This window comes from Leuresthes tenuis, unplaced genomic scaffold (genome assembly GCF_036924035.1).
Source record: "Leuresthes tenuis unplaced genomic scaffold, fLeuTen1.0.hap1 SCAF_1, whole genome shotgun sequence".
Lineage (NCBI taxonomy): Eukaryota > Metazoa > Chordata > Actinopteri > Atheriniformes > Atherinopsidae > Leuresthes > Leuresthes tenuis.
In genome coordinates this window covers 18367188-18391919 of record NW_027325355.1, presented here as the reverse complement: position 1 = coordinate 18391919, position 24732 = coordinate 18367188, and positions in this window count along the sequence as shown.

Sequence of the window (24732 nt, the reverse complement as noted above, 5' to 3'; positions counted from 1 at the left end):
CCCAACCATGTCATTTTAACACCCAACTGTAAACATTGAGGAAAAGGTTGTGAAAAACTGTTGAATAGTCTATTCTACTTAGCAACCTTCCTTTGTGAATTGACCTGGAAGTATCTGCATCAGCAGCCGTGGTAAGATCTGTTCAGAGTCTGCAAATGCTTAGGAAAGGAGCTTCAATGCCTTCTTTAAGATCTACTTTAGAATAGGATACATTTTTGTGAAAAAAAGGAAATAATGCCAGAAACTATCATATCACACCAGCCTATTTTTATCCAGTTGTACTGACATGTGCGTTGTGAATAGATATGAGGACCAGAGCATCTTGTGACAACAATACATTTCACGTTTCTTCATTTGTGCTTCTTTTAGCTATGAATGTTAAAAATAAAATATTTTATGTTATGTCTATATATAAATTTGCAGTCGACAAACTATCTGAAGCCATTTTGTAGAATATATATTGAACAGCCATTCAATACAGTGTGCAGCAGACCAAGATCATAGCTTATTCTAAGTGTGGTCAAATTCCCGCTGCAGTGTGGTTATCTCTTAAGTCCTGATGAATTTTTCCAACCACCTTTCCTCAAGGAAAAGATAAGATAAGGTCATTTTTTGACTGGATTCAGGGTTTGAACCAGAAATATCTTGCTTGACGGTCAGGTACTTTGTGCTACCAACCACCCTAATGCTCCCTTATTTGTTGACCTAGTCAACAGTGTCAACTGTCAAAATCATCACATCGCAACTGAGAAGCTGTATTACAATAAAGAACAACAGAAGCTAAATATAAAAGGTACTTTTACAGTTCACAATTTTTGAGCCTTGTGAAATTGCCATTATAGACCAATGTATCCATTTTATGATCCATTATGAGACTGCAGATGTGTAAACCAAGGCAAATGCTGCTCCTGCTGCTGCACAGCTGGTAAATGTTCCACTCATGGACAGATTATAAAATCATGGGCCCCTGGGCAAAACTTCCTCAAAGGCCACCCACTTGTCCCACTGAGTAATAAAACACCTAGGCTGAAAAAGATGCAAAACAACCACAAACCTTGCAGATACAGTTTCTGGTTGTTTAGTGTCTTGAAATGTACATTTCACATATTTTCGGGAAACTTTGCATCATTTACACATTTTGTGCTCCTTGCATCGTCTGATATGTATGATCCTGCATTTCTCAAATGTGTATTATTAAATCTCTCACAAAACCTCCACAACCACTGATTTCACCAATTTCTTTTAGTCCCCCTTTGAACAGAACTTTTATTCTACACGACTGTTATGGAGGTAATTTGGCCACTCTCGAATACAGAAAAAAAACACATTGTGCAAATAGATATGAATGATCTATTTAAAGATCATTTAGAAACATTGAAATTCATTTTGCAAAATAATGAGATTCTCATAGAAGCATCATAGTCAAAATACAGTTGTTTTTTTAATATATCTTTATTATTACACCCTGTTACTTTAATGGAAAATGATTATTTTAAAACATTTATTAAGAGATTAATTCCAGCTAGTATTTTCAGTTTTATTGTAACTGATTGCAAAAGGTATTATTCACCAACCCCCACAAATAGATCTGATCCATCCAATGCACCGTGTACAAAAACAGTATATCATTCAATGGAGTATAGGCTGTGAAATATGGTCAAGCAATGAATTGTTTCAGTGATTCATTTTCTTTTCAATCTATGCTGGATGAAATGCAAACAAGTCACTATGGAGAAAACTGTATTTTATTGCATTCCTTAGTTTCCAGAGTGTATTCCTCCTTATATATATATGCTGCTTTAATGATTCCTGTCAGGCACTTTGCACCATCTACAAATCAATTGTGTTCATGTAATGAACTGGAAGTGAGTGGTGGAGATCACTGCTACTCCAGGTACTTGCTGCCAGCGTTTCATAGCCACTGACTGACTAATTAGTCAACATTAGCCGAGAGTGAAAGTGCCAGATGTTAAACATTACCAAGTCCAATTGTGTAGCTCATCTGAAAATCAGATTCTTTAGACCATTGTAAAGTAAGAGAGAATGCAAATCTAATTTTGCTGAACCACAGATGGCAACAAGATGGTGTCTCACCCACAAGATGAAAGCAGTTTTGAGAAATAAATATTGTTAACTGATGTGCTTGAAAGGAAAGATGTTTAAAGGCAGGTTTGAGCATGAAGAGGTATATCATAACCCCACAAATATATTGTCAAATATGACAGAGCATTCCTGATAATGCCTTGATGCAAAACCAGAGTAAGAATATTATGTAGCTACTTATAATGATATCAGTTTCCAAGAAAAAAACAATTGGATCCCGAGGAGAAAATGCATGTTCCGAGTCTTTTTTTCTGCACGGACAAGCGACGTCACCTCATATTTTTTTCCCCTCTACCTGTGGACAGAAAAGAAAGCTGAAAGTGAAAGAAGGTGTCAAACTAAAATAAGAGAGAAAAACGAGGCCTCACTGTTATATTAGAATGGTGGCTTTGGTGCTGGAGTGAGACACAGGCCAATAAGAATGCTGTCTGTTCTCTAGGATTATCCCAGTGTTGATGGGACTGACAGGCTGCCTCTCGCTCCAGCATTCCCATTTTGGAGTGAAGACAACTGGTTTCTGGGGGTGTATTCAAGCGTCGCGGCTCATCACCCTCGAACACTCTGTAACCAAATAGGCTCTGCAGGTTCACTGGCAGATGAGCAGCTATCCCTTCAGCACAGAGCTTATGGAGACCAACTGAAGGAACTGTGACACAAACATTTTAGCTGAGTCCTGGCAGCAACTGCTTTGTTTGTGGCTGTGTTTCTGCTTTCACAGCTATTCAACCTGCAGATGTCTAATTTTTTTAACTTTCAGGATTTAATTAAAGACAACATTGACAGAATATCTACATAGTTGAAACTTTATAACCTTTGAAAAGTAGAAAAAGTAAAGAATATCATATTCAAAAATTAGGCACAATGATTATTCTTGATCATTTATACGAAGAGGAAAATCATAAAATTCTACATATTAATCAGTGGCGAAAGTATGTCAATCTGTACCTTGGGTATTTGGTACAGCAAATCAGGCCCAAACCATGACACTGCCACCATCATGTTTTATAGAAGGGATAAGGTTCTTATTGTGGGATGCATTATTCTATTTTCTCCAAACAAACCCCTTATTTAAAGCAAAGTTATACTATTGTCTGATTTTTCCACTAAACACCATCTTCCAGCTGTCAGCTTTGCTCTTCTCATATGCACAAAGCATGTGATCAGAGCAAAGCTGACATATTACCAATATTGACAATGACACTGTCAGTTATGACCTCAATGTTTAACATCTCTCTTCATGATGATGTTCGACATGTTGATTTGGCCACAAATACAAGGACAAACAAGGTGTGGTCGAAGGCATTAGTTCAGCGGCTCCGCTGAAGAGCCCATTCTTAGAGGCACACATTTTCAACAAAAATCCTTCTGCTTTTCTACTTAACTTTTACTTGCAAATGGTTAGTGGTTGGAGTTAAAATATGGAGGGTTAGGAATCACATATTCAACTATCAGTGGGGCATGGATAACATGCTGAAATATAAAATGCTTCCTTACACAAACTGACCAGGGATAAGTTTCTATATCACAATTTCCAACTATAAATGGTGACCCTTTTATATTTCAGACATGCTCATGCACATGGAGACTATACCCATTACATGTTTTCTGGTGAGTCTGGGTGCTGATTTTTCTTGATCTACCACTCCTGGAGAATGTAGCAACAAGTATTTGGAGTGTATATCCAGCATTGATAAATCCCTGTTCTTTAAACCTAACAGAGCACCCACATACACCCATCATCCCAACGACTGACAACACCTTACTGTAATTTCACTTATGAATCAAGGAAAATGTTCGGACTTTTGTCACTCACAAGTAGGTAATATTGGATTGTTTTTCTCAATAAAAATGAGCAAATATTATATTTTTGTCATATAGATTAAGTCACATTTTAACGTATATAAAAAATAAATAAAAAAACGGCTCACAAACATTGGAACTCCAGTGTAAATTCATGTTTCAACACAGAATAAGGGAGGATTAACCTCTCAGTCGAGGAAAGAATACGTTTCCCAGGCTGTCTGTGGATTATAACCTATGCTAAACCTGATGCAGTAAGCCTGTAAACATAATTCAGCATTTTCACTTCACAAATTTAACTAAAATCACTCAAGTGGAGCATATCAGCTGCCAGAGGCCATGCAGGGACTCTGCCAACTGTGGTGTTCAGTGTTGTACCTTTCTGTCACTGTGTTACTGTATTGGAGCTCAAACTGATCGGCTTCACCAAGTGGTAGGCCTTAACTGGTATTACTGTGTCATGCATCAAGAGCAGAGAACTTGTCCTCTGAATAAATCATCTCTTAACAACTGCTTTTCTAGATTTTCCTTGTCGGAATTTGTTTTATAAAATGGCAAACTTTTCCACAACCTTAACTGAGTTAATTAATCAAAATGTTCCCATATATCCTGTGCAGAAAAAAATAAAAGCTACCTATATACTTAGGTTAACGGTTTCATTTTATAATGCTTTTAAAATCACATCTCCTGATTTTGACATCAGGCTGCAGCACTTGTTTTGTGATTTGTTTGCATGTTAAAACATCCTCGTCGTGATCTTTGACGCATTCAGATATTCTTTCTGTGCTTCTGCTGTGGTAAAATCTTAATACCCCATTACCTAATACCAGAATTACCACTTTATGATTATATTTAAAACACAAATAGGTATTTTGTGCTTGTACTTAAGGTTTTATAAATGCTTTCCCCATCACTGGCCCAAGTTCTTACTACATTAACTGCTGAAGGTAATGGCTGCTGACTGGTTAACACCACTGAGAACTTTCATCGTAATTCCTGAGTACCATATCTGCTTTATAATCTCTGGACTTTTCTGTTGCTGCATTCCTTATTGTTTTAACATTTTCTTGCAGATAACAATAAGACATACTGTTTATATGGTTAATATATCAGTGTTTGTTTTCTTAAATGGCTGTTACCAGTGCTGTACTGATGGTGCATTCAATGACAAAAGTTCAGACTGTTGAAAAATTAAGGAGAGCCAATTAAAAGTCTAATATTTTCTTGTTGGGATATAAAACAATAAATATTCTTATGTTAAGTGACCATATAACTAAAGATGAGGAGTGATGTTGACAGCAAACAAAAAGCATGTCACAGCATTAAAAAAATAAATAAATGGCAGCATTAATTACAGATAAGAATATTGTGCAGAGTTGGGATAAAACACCCAAACCGTTCTTTTATGTGCAGCTTTACTGGACAGTTTGAAGATATCAACATCAACATAACAACAGCACAAAGGGATTCACACAAACAGTTCTTGCTGAAACAATGCTGCAGTCAAAGCATCCACAGGGAGGGAGAGAAAGACAGGGCATGACAAACGCTACTTGTAAGTAAGTAGGGAAGATTACACAGTTTGCTAAACTCTCCATGGGGAGAATGTTAAGCAGATCCAACAGATAAAGTAATTCAATTTGAGCCCCTGTATTATAGCATCATTTGCCATGGAATTAGCGTCTGCCACTATCAATCAGCACGGTGAAAGACTAAGAGACACTGCAACCGCCAAGGACACAGGCTTTCTGTGGAATTTTAGCATTTATCAGAATAACTTTACTGTTGTCACAAAAACAAAGTGCACATATTAAAGCAGATTTTTTTTTTTCAAGGAATGACTGCGTTCTCTAAGCCGTTTTCAGCTTTTTTTTAGCTGGTTAGCATAATGTTTGTCATGAGGGCTCCGAGCCTGTGACTGTAATAACTGAACTGAAGATTAAGAAGGGGATAGGTAAATTGAACTTTTTAAAAAGTGCTGGGACCCAAGATAAAAAGGAATAAAATAATATGATCAGCAAATAATGTTAATAAATCACATGATTCATGACTGCACTCAGAAGTGTTAAAACTCTTACAAGAGAACATAGCTGGTGTATTAATCGTTTAAAAAAAAAAATCTCTTGTCCATTGTTCCATCAACAGGCCCTAAACCATGTTTAAGTTGAGGTTTTTTCTCTCAACGGGTGCTCTTTTAATTATTTCACTCTGCTTCATCCAGTTCTTCTGCAGTTCTGGCTGAAAAATCCACCAGACCTGGGGAGTATTTGTAAACTAAAAGAGAAGCAAAGGAAGTCACTGGCTTTGTCAACTGGAGAAGACATTTTTGATTTGCACCAACTCGTTCAGCACGAGTCCGACTTCTAAGGACTTATTCTCATATGTTAAGCTTTTTGAGTTTGATGTTCTCCTTTTTGTTCTACAAATTGATCTCCTTTCAGTGGTCATAATTGAGCAAATTAGATGGTGCTGGCTGCATTCAAAACTATAGGAGACTCTTTGTAAAGAACTTATTTAATTGAGGAGAAAGCAGAGCTGACAGACATCTCAACACAAATCCATTATTAGCGTCACTTTCTCAGAGGACCTGCTGCTGAGCACAGAAAAGCTATATTTTTCTGCTTGCTTTTGAACTAAAACTCCATAAGCGTGGAGGAACATACACTATGATTGCTGAAAACAGAAGAAATGACTTGACCAATTAGTAGGCCCATTGGTTACTTGTGGCAGAGAGGGAGAGGGTGCTGAAGGAAGACAAGCAATTTGTTACATTTATGACAGCTCAGACAATTGAGGATGCAGAACCTTCTGAATGAATAAATGCTGATGAAAACTGAAAAGAGGGAAAAGCAAACAGCTGCGAGTTGATGCACTACAGCTGTTCATGGCTGTGTCAGCTCAAACTTTTTTTTTTTTTTGCAGCATCACAATATGTTTTTTTAAAGGCTTATCTTTTTTGTCATGTATTATCAGTGGCTGTTATAAAGCCTAAAAAAAGAAAAGCCACATTTTAAATATCCTCCATGGTGCAAAGATCAACACATGCTTTTGGAAAAACCCGTGACAGGACACTCCGTACAAAAGAATCTATTAAGGACCGAGCATCTTGTGTTATTCTCCAAAGAAAAGACAGTGTTGTGACCGGGTCAACCTTATCATTAACCAAGGCTGGCAGCACGTCAAAATATCTACTGAATCCGCTTAGGAGGATCAGCACTTGTAAAGTGACTGACGCTGCCCCAAGCATGGCTTTTCATGACTCAGCAAAAGACAGCTTATCAAAAACAACTGATGTTCAAAAGAGTTAATCATCCCCAATGTAGGTTTGAGAATTCCTGTATTCACTAGTTTTTGAACATCCTCGGTAGCATACCATGAGAAAAGTATAGTTTGAGTATTTTCCACAACCAGCTGCTATCAGAAGCTGAGGCAAAATGGCTAGAGTTTTTGCAGCCCAGTGGGGAGTCTACAGGCCTGTTGAGAAATCTATCAGAAGGTGACCTCTACTTGACTGGCAGTTGGTGTCAAACTAAAAATGCTTACACAGACCCCATGGCTAGATAGAGCTTCTCCAACACAGTTCAAATGTGGCAGGTTTTTTTTTTTTCGGGTGAGAGTAAAATCCTTCTGCTTTTGGGCTTTAGTTTCTTGCTTTCAGTTCATCACTTTGCGCCACCTGCCAGTCAAAAACCATCCAGACTGACACTTTGCCAAGTCAGAAATGAGATCATACATGAAGAGAGGCATGACAAAAAACAAAAGAAAAGGACTGATGTTTTTGCAGCAGATGAGATGGGACTATATGAACAAGAACATTTTTGTAGGTTTGCATGTTTGTCTGTTGGTACACAGGCTGGATAAAATGCCATTACCAATCAGCAAGTCAGGGTTATTGGCAGAAACTGCTCTGATCTATGATTTACAAGCTAAACCTATAGCCCGAAGTAAAGAACTCCCCCAACTCTTAGACTTTCCCATGCATTCATTATTTAATAGCACTGATTACAACATTAGGTTTCGATATGTGTTGCATGCAACTATGTTTTTTTGATTGTTCAGTCACTGCTAACCAGCTAATCTCTAAAGAAATATCTTAATGTGATGTAATATTTTCCATTCAGATTTAAGAAAGCTTTCTTTTTTTCTTTTTTTTTTGAGTGCATTGGCCAAAATAGAATCTTGAAAACCACTGGCTATCATCTGACAGGAGTTTAGCTTTTTATCTGTTTTTTTTAAAGAAGCTTTTTATTTTTCAAGTATCTGCAATCAAACAATGCAACAAATGGGAATCTTGGTCTTGATATCACACCATCTCATTATTTGATTACAGCCAATGGATGATCATTTTACTAAAAGCCTTACCCCGCCCCATCTCTTATTTCTCTACCTGCAAGGTCAGGTCTCTCTTGTGGCAGACAGTTGTATTCATTTGCCTCTCCAGTGAGTCTCTCATCCCAAAAGCAATCCAAGATTCTTCACAAGTCCTTAATTCACTCTCCTGTCAGTTTTCAACATAGTGGGAACCCTGCTGCTTTTCAATGCACATGCAACTGCTCTACATCTGCCTACATCTGTTACCAGCTATTCTTCAGCAGTGGTATTTAACACACTGGTTGTAACAATTGTGAGTGCAAGCAGGAAACATAATTCAGCAGCACTTGCTTGCCAACAAATTGTAATAATAGTTGCCGGTGACCAAGTCTTATGTTTAACTAATCAACTCAAGCAAATGTTTCTCTTAAGCAGGAAGATTATTTGCTGTGTGGTAGGAGATAAACATGACTTATAGGAACTTTTACATACTACACAAGTCCTCAGTTCCTGCCAGCACAAAGAGGCGGTGCCATCCCTTAACAGGTCCAGGAACTTCTGAAGGATAGACCTTTTAATTAGTTAATTGCACACTTAATGCAGTGCAAAACCCGCACAAGAATAATTAACATTTTCATAAATTATTACTTCTACACTCACATATGACTTTCTTAAACAGGAAGATGGATTTTTACAGACACATTTAGGTTATTATTAGATAAAGATAGAAGGACAAACCTTCGGTAAAACAAACCGAAGGCACATATTAAATTTTTCAAATCTGTTCAGCAGAAAGTACATGCAGTGAGACTAATTGCAGGTTGATGGAGAACAGGTGGGAGGTTATTTCTCTCTGTAGAAAGGAGTTAAATTAACGGCTAAAGATTAAGTTTTGGTTTTTAAACTAACAATTACTTAAAATAAATCTAAGGCTCAGTCTCAGTTTGATGCACTGGCACATTAAATGCATTACACCATCACTTTACTAAACATCCGAAATGCTCCGGGTGGTTGGTATCAACCTCCCACAGTGGAAACAACTCTGTAGAGTTGATAAGACTCAAGCTAATTGCTCGAATATAGATTGTTATATCATTTCATTAATATTTCAGCTCTGTTTCACTGGCCAGGTCTCTGAATTATTAAAGGAGGTGTTATTCTATGTGGGTGAGACCACACTACTTACAGAAGCGAGAATTCATAAAAGTTAAACTCTTGCTTCCAGCCACTGATTCCACTTGACAAAATTAAACAAATAACAGACTTTTCTCACTCTAAGAGTTCAATATTTAGCCTTGTTCTTACACTCTAAAAAGGGGTATTAAATTAATGTTTACAAAGATTTTACTGAAATTTAATAGTTTTGATAGATGATAATCAAAATATCCATAACTAAACCCTTATACAGAGCTAAATCTAGGCCTCAGAGAAAACATGGGAATCTGAGCTGTCTTTGCAGAAGGGCTACACTGTGACCTGAAAATCCAGATACAAAATGACTTGCAAAGAAAAGCTGCTAAAATATTGTTGATGCATTAATATGTAATGGATTGTGTCTTCTGATCCCAAACTAGTTATATTGTGCAGTAGGAAGATCAAAGCACATTTCATCAAGATGCTCATTTGTCTTACCTGTGACAATATTACAAAACAGTGTTAATGTTGTATTTATGGTTTTGTTATGTTTTAAGGTATATTGTGGTTTGTACGGCATTGCCACCATGTTTCCTGTTCTTATTGTGTTTTCAGGTTTTTCCAACAAGTTCTTATATCATATGATTTGAGATTTTTGTTCATCCCCTTTCATCCTCTAAATGAGTACCTCTGAAGGCAGCAGGATCACACCTCATAACGAAATGATCATATCTGTTACTCGAACTTGTATCCACAATGAAGCAAATGTAATTCTCAAGTGTTTACTTTATCAAACCACAAAGTACTCTTAAGGCAATCTGATATCATGACAAAACGTAAAATAGCAAAATTCGTCTCGTCACCTTAAAGCTTCAGTAACTATAATAGCTACATGTCCTGTGCCCCATGAAGATGCAGCTTAGATTTGTCAGTATATTAACATCCTATATCTGCATACATGTTCCGAAGTGATGACGTCCACTTTTCTGTCTTGTTGTCGTTTTTTTTACTACAAACGGTTTTTTAGTCAGGAAGGAAAGTAAGGCACACATCCACTGACCTTTGTGAGATTTTGTACACATTCTGGCAAGATATTCAAGGAGTTCAAGAGTGCACAACTTTTTCCAAATTAACTGCACTTTTCCCAGCACCTGGTTAGGCTTAGAGTAGATATGCATAGTTAGATTGAATGCTATAAATGAAATGGTTAGAGACAGAATCTAGATGTTGATGCATCACAATTGCAGTCATGTCACAGGAACACTCCCTGACAGAAAACAACAGCCAGGGGATTGCCTACTCACAATTTAAAGTCATGGATTGTGACACTACCACTTCTGGGACAAGTTGAGAAATGTATCCATTTGACATTTTCTGGTATAACTGGGTTGCTCAAAGCAGGGGTCCAACCAGCAATTGTTTTTTCTTGTTTTGGTTTCCCATTCAGGGATTTGTTTTTACCATGACAGCACTCTTCTCATTTCCTGGTGGGGTTAGGACTGTATAACTACTTGATATGGATTAGAAATTAAAACTACATATCTTGAGTGACAAAAAGGTCATGGATAGGGCTAAAATTTAAAATGTTTACTGCCCAAAACAGGAATGCCATTTTCACACTTCACATTCAAGCATTCATGTATTCTTTGTTCTTCAAAATGTTGCAATAAGTTTGAACAATGAGACCTTGAACAGAATGACAATTTTTGTCCGTGTATTTATTTATTTATTTTTTTAAGATATTTCTGTATCTTTAGAAAATTAAACATTTCTTATCCCCACTCATACCTGTAATTACATCTTGGGCGTTGATGTGACTGTATGGAAAATAACCCCCCCAATGTGAATAAAATCTTAAAATATGTCTCAAAGGGAGATCTAACCCAAACGATGCTCAGCCTCCAAAGGACGCTTTAAAGATGTTCTCAGTCAAAGCCCTAAGACACTTCAAGGTTTCTTTTTGTAATTGGCATTGTCATCTTCACCTGAAGCACAAATGGCAAGCCAATTATAAAAAAAATTGATGCCATGCAGATCGCATAATTTGGCAAAAACAAGTGCTGTTGTTTACAACAACATGAGACGCTTCAGTCCATCTCATGACACTGAATTAGAGAAGCTGGTCCTCTAAGTATTGTGGAGATTATGATGATTATATGCAAATTTATTTTATTGACAGATTTGATCTACGTGGATGGGGAAATGCAGGGTCAAAGAGAGAAAACTCAGATCTGGTTTCTTGCTGAAGGGCATTTAAACAACATATTCAGGAAAATTGGAATCAAACCAGAGATTTTCTGCACACTCTTGCACGACTAGACAGAGGCTATTTAATTCTGTTGGCAAGCTTTAAATTCAAATTGATAAAATGGTGTAAAGAATGCAAGTTTGATCTACAGTCACAAAAAAGGATGACTAAATTTATAAATCAGCCAATGCATATTTCACATAGGATTCAAAATTAATGCCTTAATACATGTTCTGGAGCTTATGGGAATTCAAAAGAAAACCCATCTTTACCTCAATTAAAATAAATTGCAAATGTAGGTTGAAGTTACAGAATTAACAAACATGAGCACCAGAGCCAAACAAAATCAAAAGAAAAAAACTGGAGCTGGTCTTCCTTGCTGTGAGAGGAAGGCAGACCAACGTCTGTGGATACTGTGAATTTGCCACGGGAGATTTTACAGGGATTTGACTAAATATTCTGGTAAAGATAACAAGTGGTGGCAGCATATAAAAGGCAGCTCATTGGGACAGGAACACTTGAGCATTAAGAAAGTTCAGAAAGTCAATCTGTGACTCATCCGTTCTTAGGGATGAGGCACCTCTCATTTTTAAGGGGACATACTGTGCATTCAGCTTTGTATGTAAGGGCATTTTTACTATAACACGCAACTGACTTTCAGTGAACCCATTAAAACAACAGGACAATGGGTCCTGTGAAGCTTTCAAACCTATATTCCAATTTATTGGATTATGTGCAAAAAAATTTATATCAAAAAGGCTGAAAATTGAAACGTCATGACAAGGTGACATTCACAAGACTCTAGGATGCAATAAGAGAAATGTAAAAGTATAAACCTACAATTGGCATTGCATTGTGATTCAAAGGTTATCAAAGCCAGACTGGTCTAGAAAACAAACAGTTTCTTTTGCAGAATGAGTCCAAAACTACTCAAACCATGAAGGTGGCCAGAGACCATAAAGTGTTTATAAAAGGTAGACCATAAGGTAGCAATCAGGGCCTGAGAAATAAAGCAGGTAAGAAAGTGTTTAAAAGTGCAGAACCACCTATGTTTGTTAGGTACATCTGACTCAAACAGAGTCCAATTCAAAAAGCATCAACTTTTCTCAAAATCAATTTTTTATATTGTCATTAGCTATCATCCCTCCTATCATTCAACTTGGGATCCTTCTAAAAGTCAAATATTTGTACACATAATCTTGTTTACAAATTATTTTAATTTCCCTTTAGGACTGATTGTTGTTTTAATTTAATTTAATTAATCCTAATCTTCAAGCTTCCAGGTAGATCCCTCTGAATTTACATCTCTTCTTTTTACCCCCATCCACTACCCCTCTTTGTGACAGCAACTCCCTTATGTTAGTGCTCATAATACAGTAAAAACATACCATAATAACAATCAGCTATGTAAAACAAAATAATCACCCCTGCATTTGAGTTTAAATTGATCCAACATGTCATTTCATTTGATTCTACTCTTAGGTCTTTATGCCCTTCTATCTGGAATACCCATGTAATTAAATTTCAGAAAATGCAGATTAATACATTTTCCTGGATGCACCAAATCCATGGCCATGCGCTGGTATCTGTATCTATGAATTGCACCTACCCACCCGGGAGTCATGTTGTCCTTTTTTGGTGACATTTATAAAAGTTTCACTGCAGCAATATAAAACATTGCATGTCACGCTCTCATGAATCATTTGTGTCATGGATCATTGCTTCAGAGCTAGAGCAAAGTGCTAAAGGAAGGGGAGACATTAATAGGAAGCAACTCTTCGTCTTCAGCGAATCCGTTTCCATTTGTGACACGCACCAAGTTGTGTGGACAATATGTCTCAAAGAATTAGCGTTTTTACAATGAATGATTATGATTTGCTTGTGTGGGTTTGACATTTATCAAGTTAAGGCACCCAAAATGAGAACAAAAAATATCAATCTAGGCTCTTGTGAAGCCTTTTTGATTGATTTGTGGTTTTCAGAAGGGCAAAAAAGGTTACATGTAATAGTAAGGTCAAAGATCAGAAAATGAATGAGCGTTCTCTCAATGCCATTACCCAAAGGGGAAAGAGTTGCTGTGTGCAACCAAGGACATGAACAATACAGCTTCAAATATGTTAAGACTTGGTTCTCAGCAACAATTGAATTCAATGGTGTTCAGTTCTATTTATTTCACACCTGATTCCTCACACATTGCAGCTTGGTCAAAAGCTCATCACTTTTCAACGCACAATGTATTCCCTTTCCCATTCATTTACAACCCACAGAACTGCACACAGCTGAGTATTGTTAGTTATCCTGACGTGGCAATAAGTGAAGAACTAGCTACACAAAAATGGTGAAAATGCAAAATGTCATTCTTTAGTGCTGGGTTATAAGCAAGTAACAGAAGCATTGTAAGAAGCTTTAAAGGCTAGAGTGAGATAGACACACCAGTCTCGTTCAAGTCCAAATTATTGACTACCCTCCACTCTTATTGTATTTGTTAGGCGATATAAGTACTTGGCTACGGTTTGAAAAACATCATGGTTAGACATTCACATACACAATAAAATACATTGAGAAAAGGTTGGTAAATATTTTCATATTGCCATGTCAGTGCATAATACAACTGTTACGAAACCAGCTCAGGAAACCATGCACATCCAAAAGTTAAGCTTTTAGGGCATCTTCAGCATTCAAAACCCAACGAAGAACTCTAGTGACAAAGTGTGTCTGAAAATTTGGGAGTGAGAACAGGTTGGTAATTCCCAGTTTTTATTTATATATATATATATATATATATATATATATATATATATATATATATATATATATATATATATATATATATATATATATATATATATATATATATATATATATATATATATATATATATATATATATATATATATATATATATATATATATATATATATATATATATATATATATATATATATATATATATATATATATATATATGGCATGCCGTTCAGGAAATTAATCTTTGAATATATGGAATGAAACTCTGAATATATTGAATGAACCTTGAATATATTGAATGAAACTCTGAATATATTGAATGAACCTTGAATATATTGAATGAAACTTTGAATATATTGAATGAACCTTGAATATATTGAATGAAACTCTGAATATATTGAATGAACCTTGAATATATTGAATGAAACTCTGAATATATTGAATGAAACTTGACTGACGTCAGACTTCACGGAAGTGCCTGCAGCCATCTTGTCTAAGGTGTGGATACTGTGGCGAAAAGCGAATGACAATGAGTCAGTCCGCTCGGAATTTCGTAGGAGGAACATTAAAGTATGAGGACATCATTAACACACTGGCGAATGCATGTACGGGCCAAAATCCTCCCGATAACCCTGCCCGTTCTTCTAACGTAGAAGTCGTGGCAGACTTACGACAACAGGCCAGGCAGCTGTTTATCAGGCCAACCTCAGCATGCCTTCAACCTCTCAGGAGTGCCCCAAAACGGCAATGCAGGCTGAATATTTAGTTAAGTAATGAACGTATATGATGATCCGTGACACAATGTCCACTTTGGGCACGATGCATTTGTCTGTCCGCAATCTGCTGTGAGTAACGTCAACAAAGCTGTGTCGCGGATCATCAAATACGTTCAATACTAAACTAAATATTCAGCCTACATTGGTCTATGAATGTGGGTGATTCTTATTGTATCTAAACAATATATTAAGAGCTTCTCTTTCAGTTCACGAAATCCCTGTAGCCGCAGCAGCTTCTCCAGTGCCGGAGAAGTGCCGCGTCAGAGCGCAGTGTCATTACGCACGGCCAAACACTGTGTTTTACCCTCATTAAATCAACTGAAAACTTTATCAAGCTAACTATACAGACCTACATACAGACATATACACACAACAGACTGTTCTGTTAGTAGTTCTGCTTTTGTTTTTTTAAGGAGAAGCCGTGTTACCAGGGCTCATCATGGCTGCAGTGAGGTATTGTCTATATTACATCAGGGCCCTCATGTTGTTTTAAATAAAGCCTATCTATTCCAACATCTTGTGTGTTGGGTCCTTTCTTGTTTACGGGTGGAGATTGCACACAGGGACTGTTTTGGGGCACTCCTGAGAGGTTGAAGGCATTCTGAGGTTGGCCTGATAAACAGCTGCCTGGCCTGTTGTCGTAAGTCTGCCACGACTTCTTCGTTAGAAGAACGGACGGGGTTATCGGGAGGATTTTGGCCCGTACATGCATTCGCCAGTGTGTTAATGATGTCCTCATACTTTAATATTCCTCCAACAAAATTCCGAGTTTCATTCAATATATTCAAAGGTTAATTCCATATATTCAAGGTTCATTCAATATATTCAGAGTTGCATTCAATATATTCAAGGTTCATTCAATATATTCAGAGTTTCATTCAATATATTCAGAGTTGCATTCAATATATTCAAGGTTGCATTCAATATATTCAAGGTTCATTCAATATATTCAGAGTTTCATTCAATATATTCAAGGTTTCATTCAATATATTCAAGGTTCATTCCATATATTCAAGGTTCATTCAATATATTCAAGGTTCAATCCATATATTCAAGGTTCATTCAATATATTCAAGGTTCATTCCATATATTCAAGGTTCATTCCATATATTCAAAGTTTTATTCCATATATTCAAAGATTAATTTCCTGAACGGCATGCCATAATATATATATATATATATATATATATATATATATATTTATTTATTCACACTGCTACTTGTATGACATGTTTTACTGATCATTTTCTTTTTTTGTTTGTTTGTTGCTGTATCTTTTTGTTGCCATTTTCTGAATGATGTGGTTGTTTTCCATATTTCAGGTTATTACTTTGCATCAGTTTACATACATTTTTTCCTGAGACACTTCTCTTTCATTGCACTTGTTTTGCAGCTCTTTATGGTCAACTGATATACTTTTCATCATGAAATAAATTAGTCATACTGGGCATACACCCAAAAGGCCTGCTCAGTCATCTATGATAACAACAAGCCAGCCTCTTATCACTCTGTTAAAGACTACAGGAGACCTGTCAGATTGTCTGCCACCCTCAATGCTTCGACCTTATTCAAGAGCCTTTTGCCTCAATGTTTCTGTCTCTTTATTATTTAAAAGCACATTCTGTAGTCTATCAAATGTGACACGACAATACAGTTAGTCAGATTGACTAATGAGTAAAACTACATATTAGCGGCTAACAGCAGCATTATTTCACGAAAACCTGCTGCGTACATTAGCACATGGATAAAAGTAAATTACCTTACCCTGATTACAGTGGAATTTAGATTTTAAAAAAAGTTCACAAAAAAAAAAGTCCTCAGCGTAGTCTGTTAACCGTAACAGCAGAGTGGTGTGGACATCTAAATGGCTGCTAAGAATGCTTGAAAGAATAATTGCCAGCTTTGAAGGAGAGACAAAAAAAAAAAAAAAAAAAAATCCCTTCATTGCTGAACTTGATCCTTCTCAGTTATGTGTGAAGGGAAATCTCTAACATTCGATTTAATCATAGTACAAACTTAGTCCCCCGTGAGTTTATTACTGGAGCACACTTTTTACACAATTACCTTTCGTTTAAATGTTTGATGACCTACAAGCAAGATTCACTTCAGCATATAACTGCATGAAAATGAGCTAATTCTCTTTTTTCCCCTCACAGTCTCTGGTGAAACAAGAGTGTCTGTCTTTTCTGCTGTAAATACTCTTTAAAAAAAACTGCTATCACTGTGAATTTCTATCAAGGTGTGCAGTATAAAAGTTGAAATGGGCTGGATACTACTGAAGCCCGGGAGGGAAAACAAGAAGTGAACTTACTGAGAATAAATTACAGCTCTGATCTTGAAAATTATATATACGATATTTTAGTGGAACATGAAAGTAGTTGGCATCGACTCAGTTCACTAGGACAGCAGAGCAATAGAACAAGCTGAACCATTAAAATAGGCTCTGAATAAAAGAAGCATGAGAGAAAATCAATTAATAATTGACGTTTTGGGTAGTTTTTTTGTTTGGTCGTTTGTTTTTTTTTTAAATTCGTCAAAAAGTTAAAAAAAATATACTTGCAAGAAAGAATGCATAACCAGGATTTCTACTTGCATCTACTAGGTATCCCTGAAAAACTACCCTTCAACCCTGATTGGTTCAACTAAAAAGACATCAACTCATCAGAAGCAATATTACAAATGGCATATTTGCCTTAAACATCTAAGATGTTCTTAGATGAAAGCACTGAAAACCTGAAAGCAGTTTGTGTCACAACTAATAACAGACAAGAGGAATACAGAGTATTCCTGCAATTGAAAGATGAACCATGTTGGAGGCATGCACTGTGCGCATTGCATTAATGTTTTGGTTGGTTTGGGCTCGACATTGGTACTCCCTAGTGCCACACTACTAGGAAGGCTGAAAGTTACAGTGGCATGGAATCTTTGGTTATAACCGAAATTCATCCAGTGAGGCCAAAAATCTTTTAGCTGAAGCACTCTTTATTGAACTAATGAAAAATTGGGTACAAGTCTGAACCGTAAGTGGTGAGTGAAACCGTTTCCAAAGGTCTGTGTTGATTTGGCATTACAACAGTACTTTGTGTTAATACATTTATACTGGAATAAGGAATGTATTCCTTACATGAAGCCACTCAAACACTGAGTTACTCAGACAAGCAATTGTACTATTGGAGGTACTGAGAATATTTATAAAACAGATGTCCTGCTGTAACTTTCAGCGGCCACATCAAAAGCTGTCAACAAGGCAGCTTTTTACCAACTCAGAAATATTAACAGAATTAAAGGTTTTCTCTCACAAAAAGACGAGGAGAAACTCATCCATGTATTAATCTCCAGTAGACTTGATTACTGAAATGGTCATTTAACTGGACTTCCCAAAAAGAGCATTAAACATCTGCAGCTCATCCAGAACGCTGCTGCTAGACTTTTACCCAAGACAAAGAGATCTGAACACATCACACCAGTTTTAAAATCTTTACACTGGCTTCCAGTCAGTGTAAAGATTTTAAAAACACAGAATAGATTTTAAAAACCTGATAGTTTACAAATCCCAGAACAGTTTAAGCCCAAAATACATCTGTGATATGTTCAGAGAATATAAACCCAGCACAGCTCTTAGATCCAAGGACTCAGGTCAGCTGATCCAGTCCAGACTAAACACGGAGAAGCAGCATTTAGCTGTTATGCTGCAAACAAGTGGAACAAACTGCCAGAGGAGATTAAACTGTCACCAAATGTAGACATTTTTATATCCAGTTTAAAAACATTTCTGCACGATATCTCTTAACTTATCTAGACTGTTGCTTGTTTTTAATAATTTTATTTATATTTATATTCTTTTACATATGTTTAATGCTTTTTCTGCTCCCTGCTGCAATGCTTTTATTTATGAAAAGCACTTTGAATTATTTTGTAATAATCGACTATGAAATCATGGTTGTACCAATTCATAATGCTGCTTAATTGATGTTCGGAATCAAATTCTGGCTCAAACAAACGATTGAATCTCGTGTCGTCATACTTGAAAACATGGTATGTTTTGTTGTGGAGAAGAGAGTGGTCAGACTGGTCGTGGTCAGCCTCTTATGGGGAATTTATTGAACAGAACGTCACAGAGACATACATTTCAGCATGCCCGGAAATTCCAAATGACCTCAGTTTGTGACATCCTCTTACTACTGCATCTTTATCTAGATAGGGTTCATTCTGATCTTAAACAACATCCAATTCAACCAGTGTCAGCACACAATATGCGGTTCGAGCAGTGTTAAGGCTCTGCTCTTCCACAGTTTCATAAGTTTTTTTTTTTTACTTGTTTATGTGTTGTTGTAGCTTGGTCGTCGGCAAGTGTAGTGATGCACATTTACAAAGTAATCCGCATCCCCTTCCCCCTAGCAAACCTCCAGGAGTTCCAGTGATCAGAAGACGCTTTGTTTCTCCCAAGAGAAAGCTCCCCCTCATTCTGGACTAATTATACTATTTGTAGTCAAGTTATTCTAGAGATAGCCAAAATTAAGAAATAAAGAACTGGGAATGAGTGCTATGACCACTTTTATGTAAATAATCATTTACATGAGATTTACAGAGTTATCCATAAGGTACAAAATGTTTACCCTTTTCACTGGCTCACCTTAAAATTGAGAGAGAGTTTGACCGGCCTTTGATAAAAAAAGGCACCTGGCTACCCCTTACACTTTTGACAAGCAAAACAAGCGATTACATGGTCTCGTTGACAATCACAGTCGTATACCCCTCTCTCCTGCAGTGTTGACAGCATCCCAGCATGCTCTGGCGCTTTCTGCTAATCCTTCCTCCTGAAGGTTTGAGCTGTGCACACGACTTGAGTATTACACTTACTTTTGAGCCAAATGAGGCTTTTGTCACATTCAACTTGGATTCTTTACGTTGCTTTGAGACAGCTGAGATTATTTCACATTAATGTCCAGAAAGTGATGTTAATGAAAAGCTGCGTAGACTTCACAGACTAAATCTTAAGAATGCAAAAACAGCAAAGAAATCACATTTATATGCCACTCACAAATTGTATTTCACTATAATTGTCAGTTTAGATTTTGCTCTTCTCAGTTTTGCTGTGTTGGCTCTAGTTATCAGATGTGTGTTTTGGCTCTGCTGTGCAGTAGTGCCAGAGAACTTCATTTGGCTGAGAATGTTTTGGGCAACTCTTAAGTACCAGCTGGCTGCATACAAAACTTGGCACATGTAGCTGAATAGCAGAGTTTAATTTGCTTCACATGTCAGAGTGTGGATCTCGCGTCTCAGATAGTGCTTTCTGGCTCAACAAATTTTAGAACATCGTTCAGAATATTTATTTTCTGTGATTAACCTTTGAAAGTACTTGGAATGAATGGTTTATCAATTGTTAGGACCAAAATAAGGCAGCACAAAAGAGAAGGAACAAGGAAAAGAATAACATCATGGGGAAACAAAAGTACTATTAGGCCCTAAATACATTTAATCTTCTATCTAATGATAAAATATAAAGATCAAGACAGTGATTAATGTATTTTGCAGGTTATTCTGCAATAGAACTTTTCCCCTTTTTTAAATTGGTAAAAATTTTGGTTTACAGAGGTAGATCACCTTATTAGTTTTGAGACATGTCACTCGACTGCTTTCAAAGCTAAAATTTCTCTTGAATAAACCATTTTCTCTCAAACCTGCAAGGTGTGTTTATGTTGCACTACCCCCTGCTGTTTTGCTAACTGTCATTTAATCTTTCCTTTTCCACTTCAAAGTACAAACTCTCATTCAATAATCATTTTCACAGTATTTCTTGATGCTTTTCTATTCCTTTCTGACAGCATGTCACATTATTCTTCTCTCTTTGTTAAACATATTATTGGTATTTTCCATTTGTTTCTTTAGACCAGTCGGCTTCTTTGTGCCATTTATTTCTCAGAAGCTCCACACAAGGCTGACAACCCTTTGCAATTTCCTTTTCCCTAAACATTTAAAAATAACATCAAAAAGGAGTCGGGAAATGTCTTTCAGACGAGAAAGTGAGGGGTTTAAATTGGGTACATTTTCAACAAGGCTGCTATGATAAAAATAAAAGAAACATGTCAAAAGTAATGACAGTGGCTGCCTGATATTTAAGGAGATGCAACAGCTGTTATTGTTATCAGAGAAGAAAAGAAAGAGTTTAAAAATTCCGATTTTACAACAGCCTTGGATGCTGAAATTCTTCACTTTTTCTGTCAGACATTAGTTGAATTCATCTGCAGTGCGCTGTGAGATTATCGTCTTAAAGTTTATATTTTATGTACTTCTCTACAAAGTTATTTTGACTTTCAGCATTTTAAGTTGAAATGCAAGTCCTGCAGTTGCATAACTTTGGGAAATAGGTCTTATTACTGGATGTTTGTCAAACAACAGGAGCATGATCTATCTAGATCTGAGGGTGATCGACAACTCCACCTGCGTGGCCACAATAGCTTCGAGCGTGACACTAAACCTCACTTTCTTTGGCTTTTGCACCATTCAGCCCCTTCCCCATCTTTTGTACCGTTTTAATCTTCTATCACTGTTATCATTCAATTTAATCTTAAATGTAGATTGTGTTCTTACATAAAAACAATCCCCAAATGAGAAAACAATGAACAAGCCTCTTTGTGAAAACTGCCAGAGTGGGAAAATGTTCCAAAAAAAAAAGTTGGTGAAGGAGGTCCAATTACTCCCGCAATTAATCTGTTAAAATTTCTTTGGTGAACACAAAAGTAATCTCAGTTGCTGCCATATTTGATCTCCAGCCAGCTCCACAATACCCAATAAAAACTGGAAACGTAGGCATTTAAAACTTTGAGAAAAGCAGCAAATATTAATATTTAACAAGCTGAAGAGACCAATGAGACATTTCATGTTGGTTAAAACAAAACCGTGACAAACATTTTGCATTACACAGAGTCGTTTTTACAAATGAAAAATCTTAAATAGCAGAAAACATGTTTGTAAAACCAGTTAATCTCCTCACTGGAAAAGGCAAGACTTAAAAATAAACAAAGAAAATTTCCATCTATATATCTTGTGTTATGGAAATACAGCTCATTGGAGCGTTTTATAACTGTAAATCACAAGCGCGCCTTTCATCCCAGGTGATTTATTAGTTAATTTCATCTTGATTTTATGAAATATTTCACACCAACCTGTAGGATTAGCTGCACATCTTTGCTAAAACACACCCCAATGCATTTGAACGAAAATGTATAATAAACCAGGAGCAGATTAAAATGAGGGAGAAGCAATCCACTCATATAGAGTAAGGAGGCAATTCTCCTTATGTAAAGCAAATCTGTTTAACACTTGGCCTTTTAATAAAAAAAAAAAAATTAAAAAACAAATGTTCAACAATATGCAATTTACTGGCCTGTTGAACTGATGAAAATAATATTCTGCAAGATTAAAGGAGCTGAAAGTTCTATTGTGTTTAAGAATAATACCAAATGTTGAATGAGGAAATCAATATCACTCATGCCTGTGCGTTGAGTGTTCAGCTGGAGGTTGGTCGAGTTCAATATTTTATCACCTACTTGCACCTGCAAACCTCTAACTGACACTCTCTATCCCTTTAGCACACATGCATGATAATAAATATGCAAAACACAGTTTAAAAAGAGTTACGTGCTTTACGGTAACTACTTGACTGCAGGCCCATTCCAGATGAGTGGTAATGATCCTCTATCCAAACAAAAGGTAAAAAGTGGTACTTTAAAATGAGAAGTCTCTTTGTGAATGTGTTCAATTACAAAAAGTAGTTCATCGTATCACTCAAGGTATTTTATTCAAGCACAGAAAAGATTATTAATGTCTCAAGTTGGAATAAAAATTAGGGCTACAGTTATAGTTTGAGGCACCTGATTTTATCTAAACACCAGCAGACTAAGAAATACTATTTTTACAGAAATAGTATGTATCCGACTAAAAGACACAAAATATCAAATAACATTAAACATGTTATTTGATATTTAGAGACATGGCTATAATTACTAATTTAGAGACATAGCTACAAAGAGCTGCATAATAACTGCAATGATGAAAAAATTATGAAAAAAAATAAATACATTTTTTAAACTACCAAAAATTGAGGCACAGTGCGACTGCAAAGACTCCAAAAGGTGAAAATGTCAGACAAAGAGATGCAAATTGATAAAACTGTGTGGCGGATGGATTGTGCTTGTTCTGTATTTTACTTCAGTCAGTGTGTCTTAAATGTCAAAGATATTTAAACATCAGGCCCAAGGGGCCTATTTTTTTTTTCCTTGAATCACAGAGAAAACTATTTTCTGTTTAAGCTCAGAGATAGAATTGGGTGAAACATAACCTACTTTTTGTTAAAATTGTTTTTATAACCTGGACATTTGTCAGAAAGACCAAAAGACCTTAAACTGCAATTTTATATCATAATTGTCTAAATGCTTTAAACTAATTTTCTTTACTGTAGGAATAATTTTCTATCATATTCAGAATAAAGATATGATTATGAGTGGTACAAGGCCGTGAAGAACATACAATTGAAAGTGGTTGTATTTAGCGGTTTTTTTTTGTTTGTTTGTTTGTTTTTTTAAATCAGGACCTATTGGTAATGTCCCAGTATGTCACACTTCAGGACCCTAACCCTGCCGTGGCACAATATTAGGCAGGTGGTCAAAAATCAAATGACTGATCAGTGTATTTATATGTTTGCATGTGTTATTTATGTTCAACTGGCACATTATGATCTATATAGTCTCTTTGCATAAAATCTCTTGCTTAATTGATCAATTTAGGATACAATATAGGACCACACTTCATTTCTTTTTTTTTGTCGTTGTTTAGAGTAAAGTTATGTCAGAGCAAAACAAAAAGAGAGATGATTATCAAAACCTCTTTGGAAGGGCCTTCACAAATACATGGAATAGTTACCCAATTTACATGAACGCTGCACATGTTTAGCACCGCAAACAAAAAAATAGAAATATGAATTAACAGCTGTCAATAGAATATACAAGCTACCCTGCATCTGATTATTCCTCCCAAAGGAGTCTGATACCTTTACAGAAATTGTCCTTTAGTGTTATATTGATTACACTAATATAACACCAAAGGTTATATTCTAACAAGGTTAGAATTGTTTTTGGTTCAAGATTTATTATAGACATTTATTCTGAAGATGGAGAGTTAAAGTTGCGTCGGTTATCTACTGGCCTGTGCTTGTACTCAGTTACATGCAAAACATACTGCACGTGTAGAACCTCATAAATATAGCTCCGTTTTTTATTTTTTGACTTTTGGCTTTACCCCTTCTCCTGTCCTGTGATAGTGCATCTTCTGTGCTCTTGTAGCTATTACAATACACAGAGAGGGCTGACTTTGTTAATATTCAAATGGGAGGGAAAAGTACCGGTATGGAGGTACTGTACTGGTTACTCAGGTGTGAAATCAAATGAAAGTAGATGTAAACGGAGCAGACAGCACTTATTATATGCTCCATGTGTGCTAGAGGTGTCAAATGATGCATGTCATAGATTGTTAAACTATTATATGTGTTACTTAGGAAGGTAACCATTGAAAATTACATTACATAAATTAGTCTTGCAAGTGTTCAAATAAAGC